General features: G+C 46.5%; 1 protein-coding gene across 1 annotated transcript in view; it reads right to left on the minus strand.

Moving 5' to 3' along the window:
• The window catches only part of LOC130297913 (oocyte zinc finger protein XlCOF7.1-like), a 92,553-nt gene that overhangs the window by 54,510 nt on the left and 22,419 nt on the right, over positions 1 to 15,624 (minus strand). The window lies entirely within an intron of this gene.

Here is a 15,624-nt window from a genome sequence, read left to right on the forward strand (position 1 = left end):
GTACACAGTAGAGCTGTATATGTGTAATGTACATGTAGCTGAGCTGTATATGTGTACACAGTAGAGCTGTATATGTGTAATGTACATGTAGCTGAGCTGTATGTGTACACAGTAGAGCTGTATATGTGTAATGTGCATGTAGCTGAGCTGTATGTGTACACAGTAGAGCTGTATATGTGTAATGTACATGTAGCTGAGCTGTATGTGTACACAGTAGAGCTGTATATGTGTAATGTGCATGTAGCTGAGCTGTATGTGTACACAGTAGAGCTGTATATGTGTAATGTACATGTAGCTGAGCTGTATGTGTACACAGTAGAGCTGTATATGTGTAATGTACATGTAGCTGAGCTGTATGTGTACACAGTAGAGCTGTATATGTGTAATGTACATGTAGCTGAGCTGTATGTGTACACAGTAGAGCTGTATATGTGTAATGTACATGTAGCTGAGCTGTATGTGTACACAGTAGTGCTGTATATGTGTAATGTGCATGTAGCTGAGCTGTATGTGTACACAGTAGTGGTGTATATGTGTAATGTGCATGTAGCTGACCTGTATGTGTACACAGTAGAGCTGTATATGTGTAATGTGCATGTAGCTGAGCTGTATACACAGTAGAGCTGTATATGTGTAATGTACATGTAGCTGAGCTGTATGTGTACACAGTAGAGCTGTATATGTGTAATGTACATGTAGCTGAGCTGTATGTGTACACAGTAGAGCTGTATATGTGTAATGTACATGTAGCTGAGCTGTATGTGTACACAGTAGAGCTGTATATGTGTAATGTGCATGTAGCTGAGCTGTATGTGTACACAGTAGAGCTGTATATGTGTAATGTACATGTAGCTGTGCTATATGTGTACACAGTAGAGCTGTATGTGTGTAATGTACATGTAGCTGAGCTGTATGTGTACACAGTAGAGCTGTATATGTGTAATGTGCATGTAGCGGAGCTGTATGTGTACACAGTAGAGCTGTATGTGTAATGTTCATGTAGCTGAGCTGTATTTGTACACAGTAGAGCTGTATGTGTAATGTACATGTAGCTGAGCTGTATGTGTACACAGTAGAGCTGTATATGTGTAATGTACATGTAGCTGAGCTGTATGTGTACACAGTAGAGCTGTATATGTGTAATGTTCATGTAGCTGAGCTGTATGTGTACACAGTAGAGCTGTATATGTGTAATGTACATGTAGCTGAGCTGTATGTGTACACAGTAGAGCTGTATATGTGTAATGTGCATGTAGCTGAGCTGTATGTGTACACAGTAGAGCTGTATATGTGTAATGTACATGTAGCTGAGCTGTATGTGTACACAGTAGAGCTGTATATGTAATGTACATGTAGCTGAGCTGTATGTGTACACAGTAGAGCTGTATATGTGTAATGTACATGTAGCTGAGCTGTATGTGTACACAGTAGAGCTGTATATGTGTAATGTGCATGTAGCTGAGCTGTATGTGTACAGTAGAGCTGTATATATGTGTAATGTACATGTAGCTGAGCTGTATGTGTACACAGTAGAGCTGTATATGTGTAATGTGCATGTAGCTGAGCTGTATGTGTACAGTAGAGCTGTATATATGTGTAATGTACATGTAGCTGAGCTGTATGTGTACACAGTAGAGCTGTATATGTGTAATGTGCATGTAGCTGAGCTGTATGTGTACAGTAGAGCTGTATATATGTGTAATGTACATGTAGCTGAGCTGTATGTGTACACAGTAGAGCTGTATATGTGTAATGTACATGTAGCTGAGCTGTATGTGTACACAGTAGAGCTGTATATGTGTAATGTACATGTAACTGAGCTGTATGTGTACACAGTAGAGCTGTATATGTGTAATGTGCATGTAGCTGAGCTGTATGTGTACACAGTAGAGCTGTATATGTGTAATGTACATGTAGCTGTGCTATATGTGTACACAGTAGAGCTGTATGTGTGTAATGTACATGTAGCTGAGCTGTATGTGTACACAGTAGAGCTGTATATGTGTAATGTACATGTAGCTGAGCTGTATGTGTACACAGTAGAGCTGTATATGTAATGTACATGTAGCTGAGCTGTATGTGTACACAGTAGAGCTGTATATGTGTAATGTACATGTAGCTGAGCTGTATGTGTACACAGTAGAGCTGTATATGTGTAATGTGCATGTAGCTGAGCTGTATGTGTACAGTAGAGCTGTATATATGTGTAATGTACATGTAGCTGAGCTGTATGTGTACACAGTAGAGCTGTATATGTGTAATGTGCATGTAGCTGAGCTGTATGTGTACAGTAGAGCTGTATATATGTGTAATGTACATGTAGCTGAGCTGTATGTGTACACAGTAGAGCTGTATATGTGTAATGTACATGTAGCTGAGCTGTATGTGTACACAGTAGAGCTGTATATGTGTAATGTTCATGTAGCTGAGCTGTATTTGTACACAGTAGAGCTGTATGTGTAATGTACATGTAGCTGAGCTGTATGTGTACACAGCAGAGCTGTATATGTGTAATGTACATGTAGCTGAGCTGTATGTGTACACAGTAGAGCTGTATATGTGTAATGTACATGTAGCTGAGCTGTATGTGTACACAGTAGTGCTGTATATGTGTAATGTGCATGTAGCTGAGCTGTATGTGTACACAGTAGAGCTGTATATGTGTAATGTACATGTAGCTGAGCTGTATGTGTACACAGTAGAGCTGTATATGTGTAATGTGCATGTAGCTGAGCTGTATGTGTACACAGTAGAGCTGTATATGTGTAATGTACATGTAGCTGAGCTGTATGTGTACACAGTAGAGCTGTATATGTGTAATGTACATGTAGCTGAGCTGTATGTGTACACAGTAGAGCTGTATATGTGTAATGTTCATGTAGCTGAGCTGTATGTGTACACAGTAGAGCTGTATATGTGTAATGTACATGTAGCTGAGCTGTATGTGTACACAGTAGAGCTGTATATGTGTAATGTGCATGTAGCTGAGCTGTATGTGTACACAGTAGAGCTGTATATGTGTAATGTACATGTAGCTGAGCTGTATGTGTACACAGTAGAGCTGTATATGTAATGTACATGTAGCTGAGCTGTATGTGTACACAGTAGAGCTGTATATGTGTAATGTACATGTAGCTGAGCTGTATGTGTACACAGTAGAGCTGTATATGTGTAATGTACATGTAGCTGAGCTGTATGTGTACACAGTAGAGCTGTATATATGTGTAATGTACATGTAGCTGAGCTGTATGTGTACACAGTAGAGCTGTATATGTGTAATGTGCATGTAGCTGAGCTGTATGTGTACAGTAGAGCTGTATATATGTGTAATGTACATGTAGCTGAGCTGTATGTGTACACAGTAGAGCTGTATATGTGTAATGTGCATGTAGCTGAGCTGTATGTGTACAGTAGAGCTGTATATATGTGTAATGTACATGTAGCTGAGCTGTATGTGTACACAGTAGAGCTGTATATGTGTAATGTACATGTAGCTGAGCTGTATGTGTACACAGTAGAGCTGTATATGTGTAATGTACATGTAGCTGAGCTGTATGTGTACACAGTAGTGCTGTATATGTGTAATGTACATGTAGCTGAGCTGTATGTGTACACAGTAGAGCTGTATATGTGTAATGTACATGTAGCTGAGCTGTATGTGTACACAGTAGAGCTGTATATGTAATGTACATGTAGCTGAGCTGTATGTGTACACAGTAGAGCTGTATATGTGTAATGTACATGTAGCTGAGCTGTATGTGTACACAGTAGAGCTGTATATGTGTAATGTGCATGTAGCTGAGCTGTATGTGTACAGTAGAGCTGTATATATGTGTAATGTACATGTAGCTGAGCTGTATGTGTACACAGTAGAGCTGTATATGTGTAATGTACATGTAGCTGAGCTGTATGTGTACACAGTAGAGCTGTATATGTGTAATGTACATGTAGCTGAGCTGTATGTGTACACAGTAGTGCTGTATATGTGTAATGTACATGTAGCTGAGCTGTATGTGTACACAGTAGAGCTGTATATGTGTAATGTACATGTAGCTGAGCTGTATGTGTACACAGTAGAGCTGTATATGTAATGTACATGTAGCTGAGCTGTATGTGTACACAGTAGAGCTGTATATGTGTAATGTACATGTAGCTGAGCTGTATGTGTACACAGTAGAGCTGTATATGTGTAATGTGCATGTAGCTGAGCTGTATGTGTACAGTAGAGCTGTATATATGTGTAATGTACATGTAGCTGAGCTGTATGTGTACACAGTAGAGCTGTATATGTGTAATGTGCATGTAGCTGAGCTGTATGTGTACAGTAGAGCTGTATATATGTGTAATGTACATGTAGCTGAGCTGTATGTGTACACAGTAGAGCTGTATATGTGTAATGTACATGTAGCTGAGCTGTATGTGTACACAGTAGAGCTGTATATGTGTAATGTGCATGTAGCTGAGCTGTATGTGTACACAGTAGAGCTGTATATGTGTAATGTACATGTAGCTGAGCTGTATGTGTACACAGTAGAGCTGTATATGTGTAATGTACATGTAGCTGAGCTGTATGTGTACACAGTAGTGCTGTATATGTGTAATGTACATGTAGCTGAGCTGTATGTGTACACAGTAGAGCTGTATATGTGTAATGTACATGTAGCTGAGCTGTATGTGTACACAGACTCATAGACCCATCGATCAGCTGATCTCCTGTAGGCTGTGATCGTAGTTTTAATGGGGTTCTCCGATGCTTAGACATCTTATCCCCTATCCAAAAGATAGTGAATAAAATGCCTGATCGCTGGAGTCACGCCGCTGGGGACCTCTGGGATCTTGCACGCGGCACCCTGTTTGTAATCAGTCCCCGGAGCGTGTTTGCTTCGGGACTGATTACCAACGACCACAGGGCGGGCGGCGTGTGACATCACGCTCTGCCCCTCAATGCAAGCCTACGGGAGGGGGCGTGATAGCTATCACGCCCCCTCCCGTAGGCTTGCATTGAGGGGTGGAGTGTGACGTCACACGGGGGGCGGAGGCGTGATGTCACACGCCGCCCGCCCTGTTGTCGCCGGTAATCAGTCCCGGAGCAAACACGCTCCGGGGACTGATTACAAACGGGGTGCCGCGTGCAAGATCCCCGAGGTCCCCAGTTGCGGGACCCCCGCGATCAGGCATCTTATCATCTATCCTTTGGATAGGGGATAAGATGTCTAAGCATCGGAGAACCATTTTAGGTGTAGTAAAGAGGACTGTGCAGAAAAACTGGGGCTCTGTCCCAATTCACCTTGTCTCTGGTTACAACACAGCTTGGGGGGGGGGGGGTCCCTTGAGACCTGAGGGTCTACACTCATCTCACTGTGCGGTCAGATTTCTCCATTCTTCTGTAGAATTGGCTTTGCATTGAGTAACATGAGCATTCAGGACGCTGCTTGGTTTAATGGGGTTGGAGCCATCCAGCAAAATTACCCCCTAACGATGAACCTCTGTATATTGGAATGACCCCAGCCAATAGGTCACACGAACACTGAATCTGTTTATCTGAAATACCGTATTTGCGCAGTAAGATTGTGGGGTTTTTTTTTGTTGTTGTTTTTTTCAGGAAAAAATTTCTGGAAAAAACAACCACCATGTCTTATAATTGAGAATTTTAGAATTTGGCATTATATATCATACTGGTGCAGCGATTACAGTACCTTATGGGGGTGTGGCGGGACATCATGACCACAGCCGCCTAAAGCTGGCGTTCTGAACATAATGTTAAGAACATCAGATGCTGCACGGAGATCGCAGGGGGTCCCAGAGGCTGAACCCCCGCGATCAGATATCTTATCCCCCATCCTTTGGGCTGGGGATAAGATGTCTAGGGGCTGAGTACCCCTTTAAAGTTGTTTGGGAAAGTCAGCAAGAGATCCAGTCCAAACAAAGAGAGATGCTTGCCCTAGAGGTCATTGAAAGAGGTACTCCCCTGGAAAACATTTATTTTTTTATTTTTTATTTTTATTTTTTTATAAATAAACTGGTGCCAGAAAGTTAAACAGATTTGTAAATTACATCTATTTAAAAATCTTAATCCTTCCAGTACTTATTAGCTGCTGGATGCCCCACGGGAAGTTCTTTTACTTTTGAATTTCTTTTCTGTCTGATCACAGTTCTGTCTGTTGACACTCTTATTATAAAATTAAAAAACCTTACAAAACACAAAAACAAGTTCAATTGACTGTAGCAAAAATAAACAAAACTGAACATAGAAACAGACATTCTGTCTCAGAAACAAAAAGGGAAACTGTCCTAACTGGCCAGCCCAGGTTATAATAAATAACAAATAATGACCTACCTATAATATCCTATTACCAAACAGTCCAACACACACACAGACACACACAGACACACACAGACACACACAGACACACACAGACACACACACAGACACACACACAGACACACACACAGACACACACACAGACACACACACAGACACACACACAGACACACACACAGACACACACACAGACACACACACAGACACACACACAGACACACACACAGACACACACAGACACACACACACACACACAGACACAGACACACAGACACAGACACACACACACACAGACACACACAGACACACACACACACAGACACACACACACACAGACACACACACACACAGACACACACACACACAGACACACACACACACAGACACACACACACACACACAGACACACACACACACAGACACACACACACACAGACACACACAGACACACACACACACAGACACACACACACACAGACACACACACAGACACACACACAGACACACACACATAGACACACACAGACACACACAGACACACACAGACACACACACACAGACACACACAGACAGACACACACAGACACACACACACAGACACACACAGACACACACACAGACACACACAGACACACACAGACACACACACAGACACACACACAGACACACACACAGACACACACACAGACACACACACAGACACACACACAGACACACACACAGACACACACACAGACACACACACAGACACACACACAGACACACACAGACACACACAGACACACACACACACACAGACATACACACACACACACACACACACAGACATACACACACACACAGACACACACACACACAGACACACACACACAGACACACACACAGACACACACACAGACACAGACACACACACAGACATACACACACACACCTTAACAACATAAATAGCTTTTCCTCGCTTTTTTTCTCTTTTTTTTTTTTCCTTCTCTTTTTTTTATATATGGCCAACTGCCTTAACTAAGACTAATCCAACATGGAAAATATTTTCTTTTATACATATTTATAACTAACAAAAGAAAAATATGGCCAACTGTCGTAACTAAAAATTATCCAACTTGGAAGAGAGAGAAAAAGGGGAAAAAATAAATAAATACATACATACACACACACATATATATATATATATATATATATATATATATATATATATATATACACATACACACCCTTTCTTCTTTTTCTTTTCCCTTTTATAAATAACAGAAGAAAAATATGGCTAACTGCCATATGATTCCCTCCAACTTGGTAAACCGTAGAACAACAGAAAACTGGTCCGACTGCATATTCTCACAAAACCATAACATTGTAAAAACAAAAAAAAACTTACACATAGCAACCTATATAACTATATAACAAATAACTATAAAACAGAAATAACAACCCACACTATACTATCAATCACAGTTTAAATCACATATTGTCCATAACTGACCCATTCCAGACCACCACCACCCCCAACCCCCCCCCCCCACCAAACCTAAAATACACCCCTATCCACCTAATAAACAAAACAATATATACAAAACAATATACACATACTCTACCACAAAACAATATATACAATACACCAAAAAAAAACACAAGGCCCAAGTTTGGTTGCCTGCAAGCCTTTTACAATCTATCCATAGAAAACAAAACAAAAGGTAACATGCATAGCCCCCCACCAAGAAGAAGGATGGCAATCCTGATGAAAATAAATTTAAATTCCTCTCCCTATCAACCTCCTAACCCTATTGCTATCCCTTCATGAAACTGACCCTATACTCCCCCTCAGATATATACACTACCCCTAGCCAAAATTAAGGTACTTCACCTTAAGGGCTTAGTACCTAGGGCACATCAAAAGAAAAACCTCTCTATAGGAGAGAAGCCCTACTGGTACCAAGACTGCCATACTCCAAAGACCTGATCTTCCCAAGGTCACCAGTGATGTTCCTACAGACCTCCACCTCGGAGAGGATTTTCTGTTGGGTCGACACTAAACACTGTGCATTCCACGTGTAGTACCTAACCACTAAACTAACTAAGAATAAAGTGCCCCGATCTCGGCCATCCAAGTTCCTAAATGCCCCATAAGCCCACTCTGGGTAGGTAAGGCCGGCAAGTTGACTCCAGCCGATGGAAGCGCCCACCCTGTTATAGACCCCTATGTTAAAGGGACAATGAAGCAGGAAGTGGTCCATGCTTTCCAGCGTGTCCCCGCACTCTTCTTGGGGACATCCCCGGTCATCAGAGTTCCTGTACTTCAGGTTGTCCCTCACATATAGCTTCCCCTGAAAGCAGCGCCAGGCCAAGTCCCAAAACTTCTGGGGGATCCTTTTCATGTTTAAAAGGTACAACCCCACCCTCAGATCCCGACCTGGGCAGTCCCTGAGCACCAGAGGCTTCTGGAAGTGGGTCAACAGAACCCGTTTGTCAAGGAACTGCCTTGACTGGGTCCTGATCTCCCACACTCCCAGACCCCACCGACGTATCGCCTTCAGAGTCGGGGTAGCGTAAGCCGGAAGATATCCATGGGGCGTACGGAGGTCCTTCACTCGCCCTCCTATTCCTGGAAGAAGGGCCGAAACCATTCCCTGCAGGAGATTACCCACGGAGGAGCCCTCTCTTTCTAGAGGTTTGAGATGTTAGCTTTCAAAAAGGTGTTCGTTAAGAACACCACAGGGTTTACCATAGATAAGCCCCCTAGTCTCCTCGTGCGGTACGTAACCTCCCTCTTGACTAGGTTCAACCTGCTCCCCCATAATAGTTGGAAAAACAGGCTGTAGATCCTAGTGTAGTAAGCCTCTGGCAAGATACATAAGCTGCCCAGATAGATAAACAAGGGGAGCAGGTACGATTTGATCAGGTGTACCCTTTCCCTGAGGGTCATAGACCAAACCTTCCACTGGTCCACCTTCTGAGTGGCATCCTGGAGCTTATCATCCCTTTTTTTGGTAGAATAATCATCCTGGCCGAATGTGATGCCTAAGACTTTTGCTGATTCTTGGGGCCCTGGAAGGGTGTCCGGGAGATCCCCCCTCCCAGCCAGAGACTCTCACACTTATCCTGGTTGATCTTAGACCCAGATGCCTCCGAGTAGCGGTCCACCTCCGACATCACCACATCGACCTCCTCTCTCAAGGAGACGAAAATAGTGACATCGTCAGCATACGCCACCACTCTCTGGGTGACAGCCGGCTCTGCCAGACTCATCCCGACTCCTGCCAATGTTCGGCGACTCACACTCCTAAGGAAGGGATCGATCGCGAACACATAGAGCGGGCTCAAAGGACAACTCTGACGGACTCTGGACCCCACCTCAAAAGAGTGGCCAGACCACCCGTTCACCAGCGGGAAACTCTCTGCCCCTGCATACAAGATCTTAAGCCAATTAACAAAAGTACTCGGTAAGCCATATCTCAGGAGGAGGGACCAGAGGTACTCGTAGTTCACCCGATCAAATGCTTTGGCCTGATCCAGGGACAGCAAGTACCCCTTCCAGAGACCTGCACTACTCTGCTCCACTGCCTCCCTGACACTAAGGACAGCACTTCAGTGCTTTGGCTTGGAACAGAGCCGTGCTGGGCCTCCGAAAGGAGCCGGGGTGCAAACTTCACCAGCCGATTAAACAGTATCTTGGCCAGAAGCTTCCTGTCCGTATTGAGAAGAGCTATGGGCCTCCAATTCTCAATCCGGCTGGGATCTTTACCTTTTGAGAGAAGAATCAGTGCTGACCTCCTCATTGACTTTGGCAGAGTGCCCGAGGAGAGACACTTATTGAATACCTCAGTAAAGAGGGGAGCTAAAGACTCCTTAAAGGTCCTGTACCACTCGGATGTTAAGCCATCCGGACCTGGAGACTTCTTAGGGGCAAGCCCCTCGATCGCCAGTCTCACTTCCTCTTCCCTGATTTCTTCTGCCAAAACATCAAGAGAGGGGTCTACCCCTGGCTCAGGAATGGTTTCAGCCAGGAAAACAGACATCTTGTCTCGATCTAGATCCTTCCTTCCCAAGAGGTGCGAGTAGAAGAATCTGACGACCTCCAAGATCCCTGATCTGGACTGATTCAGAGATCCCGTACTATCAATCAGTCCTGAAATTACTTTACTACTCACTGACATCTTACAGTTTCTGTAAGGGTCAGACGAGCGGTACTTCCTGAAATCCCTCTAAAAAACCAAAGATGCGTGCCTATCGTACTGACACCTCATCAGCAAGGACTTCACTCTGGAGATATCCTCATGGCTACCTCCAGGCGAAACGAAAAGCTCGAGTTTCCTCCTCAGACCCTGATACAAGCGATACCTGTTCAGGGACCTGAGGCTCGAGAGCTGGCGGAAGAACCCTGCAACCCGCTTCTTGAATATCTCCCACCACTCCAGCTTATTACTACAGGCACCTCCCCATTTCTAATTCAATAACCCGTCGACATTCAACAGGAGCGGTAAAAAGGACCGCCACCCCACTATACGACTCAGCCGCAAGAGACCAGTGGGAGGGACTGCGCCTCCACTCTCTTCTGGCTTTTACCAGAGAGGCTAGATCTGACAACCTGGTCTCCTGTAAAAAGAAAATGTCGGCTTCAAGGTGGCCGAGAAAATCAAAGGCTGCAAATCTAGCTGTATCCGACTTTATGCTGGCACAATTAATAGTTGCCAGCGTCAATGGGGTGAGTGCCGCCATACAAGGTGATTAAATTAGACGGCCACACCCTTTACTTTTGTTTTCCCTTCTTTTTCACCCCCTCATCCCCCGAAGAAGATGAGAGGGCAGGACCACTCTTGGATCTTTTTTTTTAATTCAGATAGATAAATATTATCCCCATCTCCGTCCGGCCCCGCTCTAGCCCTGCCCTCTGAGGAAGGTGCCTCAACAGGACAGGGCCCAGTTTCCCCCACAGGCTCTTTCTCCCTAGGCATCTCGCCCTCACCTTCCCCCTCCAAAGAGGGGGAGGAGATGGTATCGAGGACGAGGTACCGGTTTGACAGGTCAATCAGAGGGTGGGCAGTCAGGCTTCCCTTTTGAACCTGACCCGTAGTGCAAGGAACAGAGGGCTCTGACCTTTCTCCCTTTCCTTTTGCCCTTATCTTTCTTTTTAGGCCTCTCCCCACTCTCCTAATCCATACTTTCATAGTGGGAGGAATCGGAAGGGTCGGCCATATTTCCTTCCTCTCTGTGAAGCCTCCTGATCTCCTCATCCAGCACATTCTCCTCCAGGGCTTCAGTGGTTACAGGGTAAGCTTCAGGAGCAGGGGCCGGAGCTACCCCCGTCACCTGGGCACTCTCCAGCTCCCTACTCCTTCTACGATTTTCCTCCCGCTTTAGTTTGGCGGGGCCCTTTTTCCTCCTCACAAGCCCTGTTGCGCCCCCATCCCTGCCCATACCCTCCCTGGCCGAGGCAACTTCACAGCTCTCCTCATCCGGAGCGGCCGCTGCACGGGCGAAGGCGCTAGGACAACGGCTAAAAGGGTGCCCGAGGAAACCACACAGGTGGCACCTGATCTGCCTACAGTGTGTGGCCAGATGACCCACCCCACCACACAAAGCGCAGACCTGTACAGTACAGGCTGCACTAAAGTGGGTGGGGCTGCCACACCTGTGACAGACCTTAGGCTGCCCCTGGTAGAAGACCTGAATCCTATCACGTCCAAGGAAGGCGGTTGACGGAATGTGGGCAACCGTACTCCCTGAACGCTTGAGTTTGACGGAAAACGTCCAGGCCCCGGACCAGATCCCGTGCTCATCCAAGTTTTTATTGGGCATGTCCTTCACATCCCCATACCGTCCGAGCCAGGTCATGATGTCATAGCAAGAAAGTGACTCGTTACGGGTCAAAACAGTCACTTTCTTGATCGAGTTCTGACAGGAAATCGCCTTTACGGCAAAATCCCGCCAGCCGGGCTCGTTCTTCGCCACTTCGTAGTTTGACCAGAAGAGTTTGACACCGTCTGGCCGAACGAAACTGACATCAAACTCGGACAAACCGTAGGGGTGAATCAGGGCAAAGATGTCATTCGCCCTGAATTCCATCTGAAGGAGGAGCTCAACCACTTTAAAACGAGGTGGGCACGCATCCTCACCCCTCCAAATCAGACGGACCACATTCCTTCGGTTATTGTCTTGCCCGGTTAACGGAAGGGACCAGACCACCTCCCCATTCCGCTCTCGGAAAGCCCCCAAACCATGCCTCTCTATCCAGAAATACAGGTCGACCTCACCCCTTCCCTCTACCTGGATCGACTTGTCGCCCCTACGCAGAGCCTCCAGGAGGCGCTGTTGCAAATGGCGACCAGACCCAGAACCATTAGTACAGCCACACACACAACTATACCCATCTTTATTCCCATCCATACTAGACTTTCCACTCTTACTACTATTACTCCCACCATCATTCACTCCACTTACACTCCCACATGCACTCCTCTCATCCACAACACTACTACACTCAGCATTCTCACATCCTCCACTCTTTTCCTGCCTAACAGATTCTGGGCTGGCTGGGACTTGTAGTAAAGCTGGTTTTATAATGCTCTTTGCTGGCTTAGCTGCTGCTGGTGTTGATGCTAATGGCTCCTCCTCCATGGGCGATGTCCCGTCTGGAGCTGCCCCACCGGGCGCACCCCAGCTCCACCCACACTCTCTGACACGCAGGGAATCCCCACAATGCCAGCTTTGCCTGTCTGCACGGGCTCTGAAGTGGACTCCGACGCCCAGACACTCCTCCCCCTCACAGAGGAGTGGCCCGCAGCGCCCACAGAACAAAGTACTCGGAGGACCGCCCCCCGAGCACTCAGACCGACCGCTCTCCTCCACCGCCACACTGACACTCACCCCCCCCTCACAGGGGAGTGCCCCGCAGTGCCGGTAATGCCCACAGCACTCAGGGAACCGCCCCCCGAGCACACGGACATGCTGCTCTCCTTCACCAGCACCCGGACACTCCCCCCCCCCCCCCCCCCTCACAGGGGAGTGCCCCGCAGTGCCAGCTCCCTGAGAAAACAACAGCATAGCTTGCCTCTGGTGCTTGGACACGCCCCACGCCACCCTGGGGCGATCCCACAGCACCAGCGCCACAAGCTGGTACCCCCCCTTGCTTGCCCCGATCCACAACAGGAATGGGGTCTGGCAGTTTGAGGGCCCAGCAGCCTGGACCAACTTCACAGCTGGCCCAGACTGCTTGAAAGGATGAAACTCAAGACACAGTTTCCTGAACTTTCTGCCTCTTCTTTTTCCTTTTCTTTACCAAATCATCCTTGCCAAGATCTTCACCAAAGGCAAAGTCCGGCAAAGTCCTCAGAGCGGGTGGGTGACTCTTGTGGCACAATAGCTCTCAGCAAACCCCCACTAGCCGGGTCCTCTTTACCGCTATCCTCCATCTCACCATCGGTGGAAGGCAACGCCACTTGATAGGGCTTAGGGTAGCTATCTTGGGGGGGCTGGGGGTCACATGTACTAGGGGCGACATCCCCCTCACTCTCCACAGCTTCACCTTTCTCCCCTCTATCTTCCTCCTCACTGCTGTACTCATGGCTGTCTGTACATGCTTGCTTGCCTTTAAATCTATCGGCATTAGACAACTTTTCTTTAAAGAAACCTGCACCCCAGCAATGTTACTTCTGGCCTCTTCCACCTCAGCCACCTCTATCTTCAGAGCCCGCACCTGAGCAGTAAACTTCTGCTTCTTACCTCCAGAGGCATGGTCAGCCTGGTAGTGTGAAAACCTCAGGTCTTCTCTCAGGCTCCTAAGTTTTCTGCCCAGTTCTTCATACTTTGCCATCTTGGCCTGGATCCATGACCCATACGTTGCCAGAGACTCTCTTGGACCCCGTACCCCCATTGTTTGGGTTCCGGGGTAGACGAAGGTCCGCTGCTCTTCCCTGTAGCCTTGCTTCCCTCGGGTTTGGACGGGGGAGTGGGCTCCACATTTCTGCGGGCCCTGCTGGAACGTCTCACCCCGACCTTGGAACTGGCTGTAGACACTGTCTTCCCCTCTCGCCAGCCGGGATCGAGAGGTAGAAGCCTGGGGCTCCATGCAGGAAAGGCCCTCCCCAGGAGCCTGCCACGCTCCTGGGGAAAGGCTGATGAAACACCTGCGCTGCTCTGTGTGGAAGGCTAGAGGAGTTCAAAAATGGACACACCCGACACCAACTGCTCCTGGCTGCAGTGTTTCACAGGAAATGCTCTCTGCTGACACCTCTGTGTGTGTCATGGAACTGTCATGAGCAGGAGAGGATTGCTATGGGGATTTGCTTCTGCTCTGGACAATTCCTAAAATAGACAGAGGTGTCAGCAGAGAGCATTGTGGTCATACAGAAAGGAAATTCATGTGGAATATACAGCAGCTGATAAGTACTGGAAGGATTAAAGGGTAGCTCCCACCATCCTATATTTTTTTCTTTCTGTCCCTGCCTATTGCCCATCTATCCCTAACCCCCTCCCTCCCTTTACATTTTTTTTACTATATTAAAATGCCTTTTTGTCTGCCTGGTAGTGAGCTCACTACCAGGCAGACTTCCCCAGCAGGCACCACGTCACTGATGCCTGCTGGGGCCGACACTTCCGCCCTTAGTTCACTATATAGGGTGCCTCCAGCTGTTTCACCACTACAACTCCCAGCTTGCCCTGACATCTACTGGCTGTCAGGGCATTCTGGGAGTTGTAGTGGTGAAACAGCTGGAGGCACCCTGTGGTGAAAACAATAACCTTGTTTAACCAGCGCAATGGAGCTGGCCAGTGCGCGCAGCCCCAGCTATCAGCGTGCTCGCTCTCGCCTGTTTGATTGACAGGCGGGAGCGTGCACCGCAGTGACTGGATTTCGACTCATTGCCAGGCTTAAATGAGTCGAAATTCAGTAGTGACGTCACTGCAGAATACATTCGGCCAGTAGGAGGGCGACCCCTAGTGGCCGAATTTAAAAGTGATTTTAAACTTGTTTAAATTCACTTTTTTTAATTATAGTATATTAGAGATATGTTGTAGTACTTAAGTACTACAACATATCAATTTTTAGATTTCATGACAGTGCCCATTTAAGCTTTTTTTAATAGAAGTAATTTACAAATCTGTTTAACTTTCTGGCACCAGTTCATTAATAAGAAAATGTTTTCCAGTGAAGTATCTCTTTTAGGTGTAAAGCAACAAATTTCAAGACCAGGATGAGCACCGATTTGGTTGTCGTTCCAGGAGGAATTTCTCACAATACTGGATGTTATGGTTAACAAACCATTTAAAGACAATTTTTTGAGCAGGACACCTATTGG

Source organism: Hyla sarda, chromosome 1, assembly GCF_029499605.1.
Source record: "Hyla sarda isolate aHylSar1 chromosome 1, aHylSar1.hap1, whole genome shotgun sequence".
In the NCBI taxonomy this organism is placed as follows: Eukaryota; Metazoa; Chordata; class Amphibia; order Anura; family Hylidae; genus Hyla; species Hyla sarda.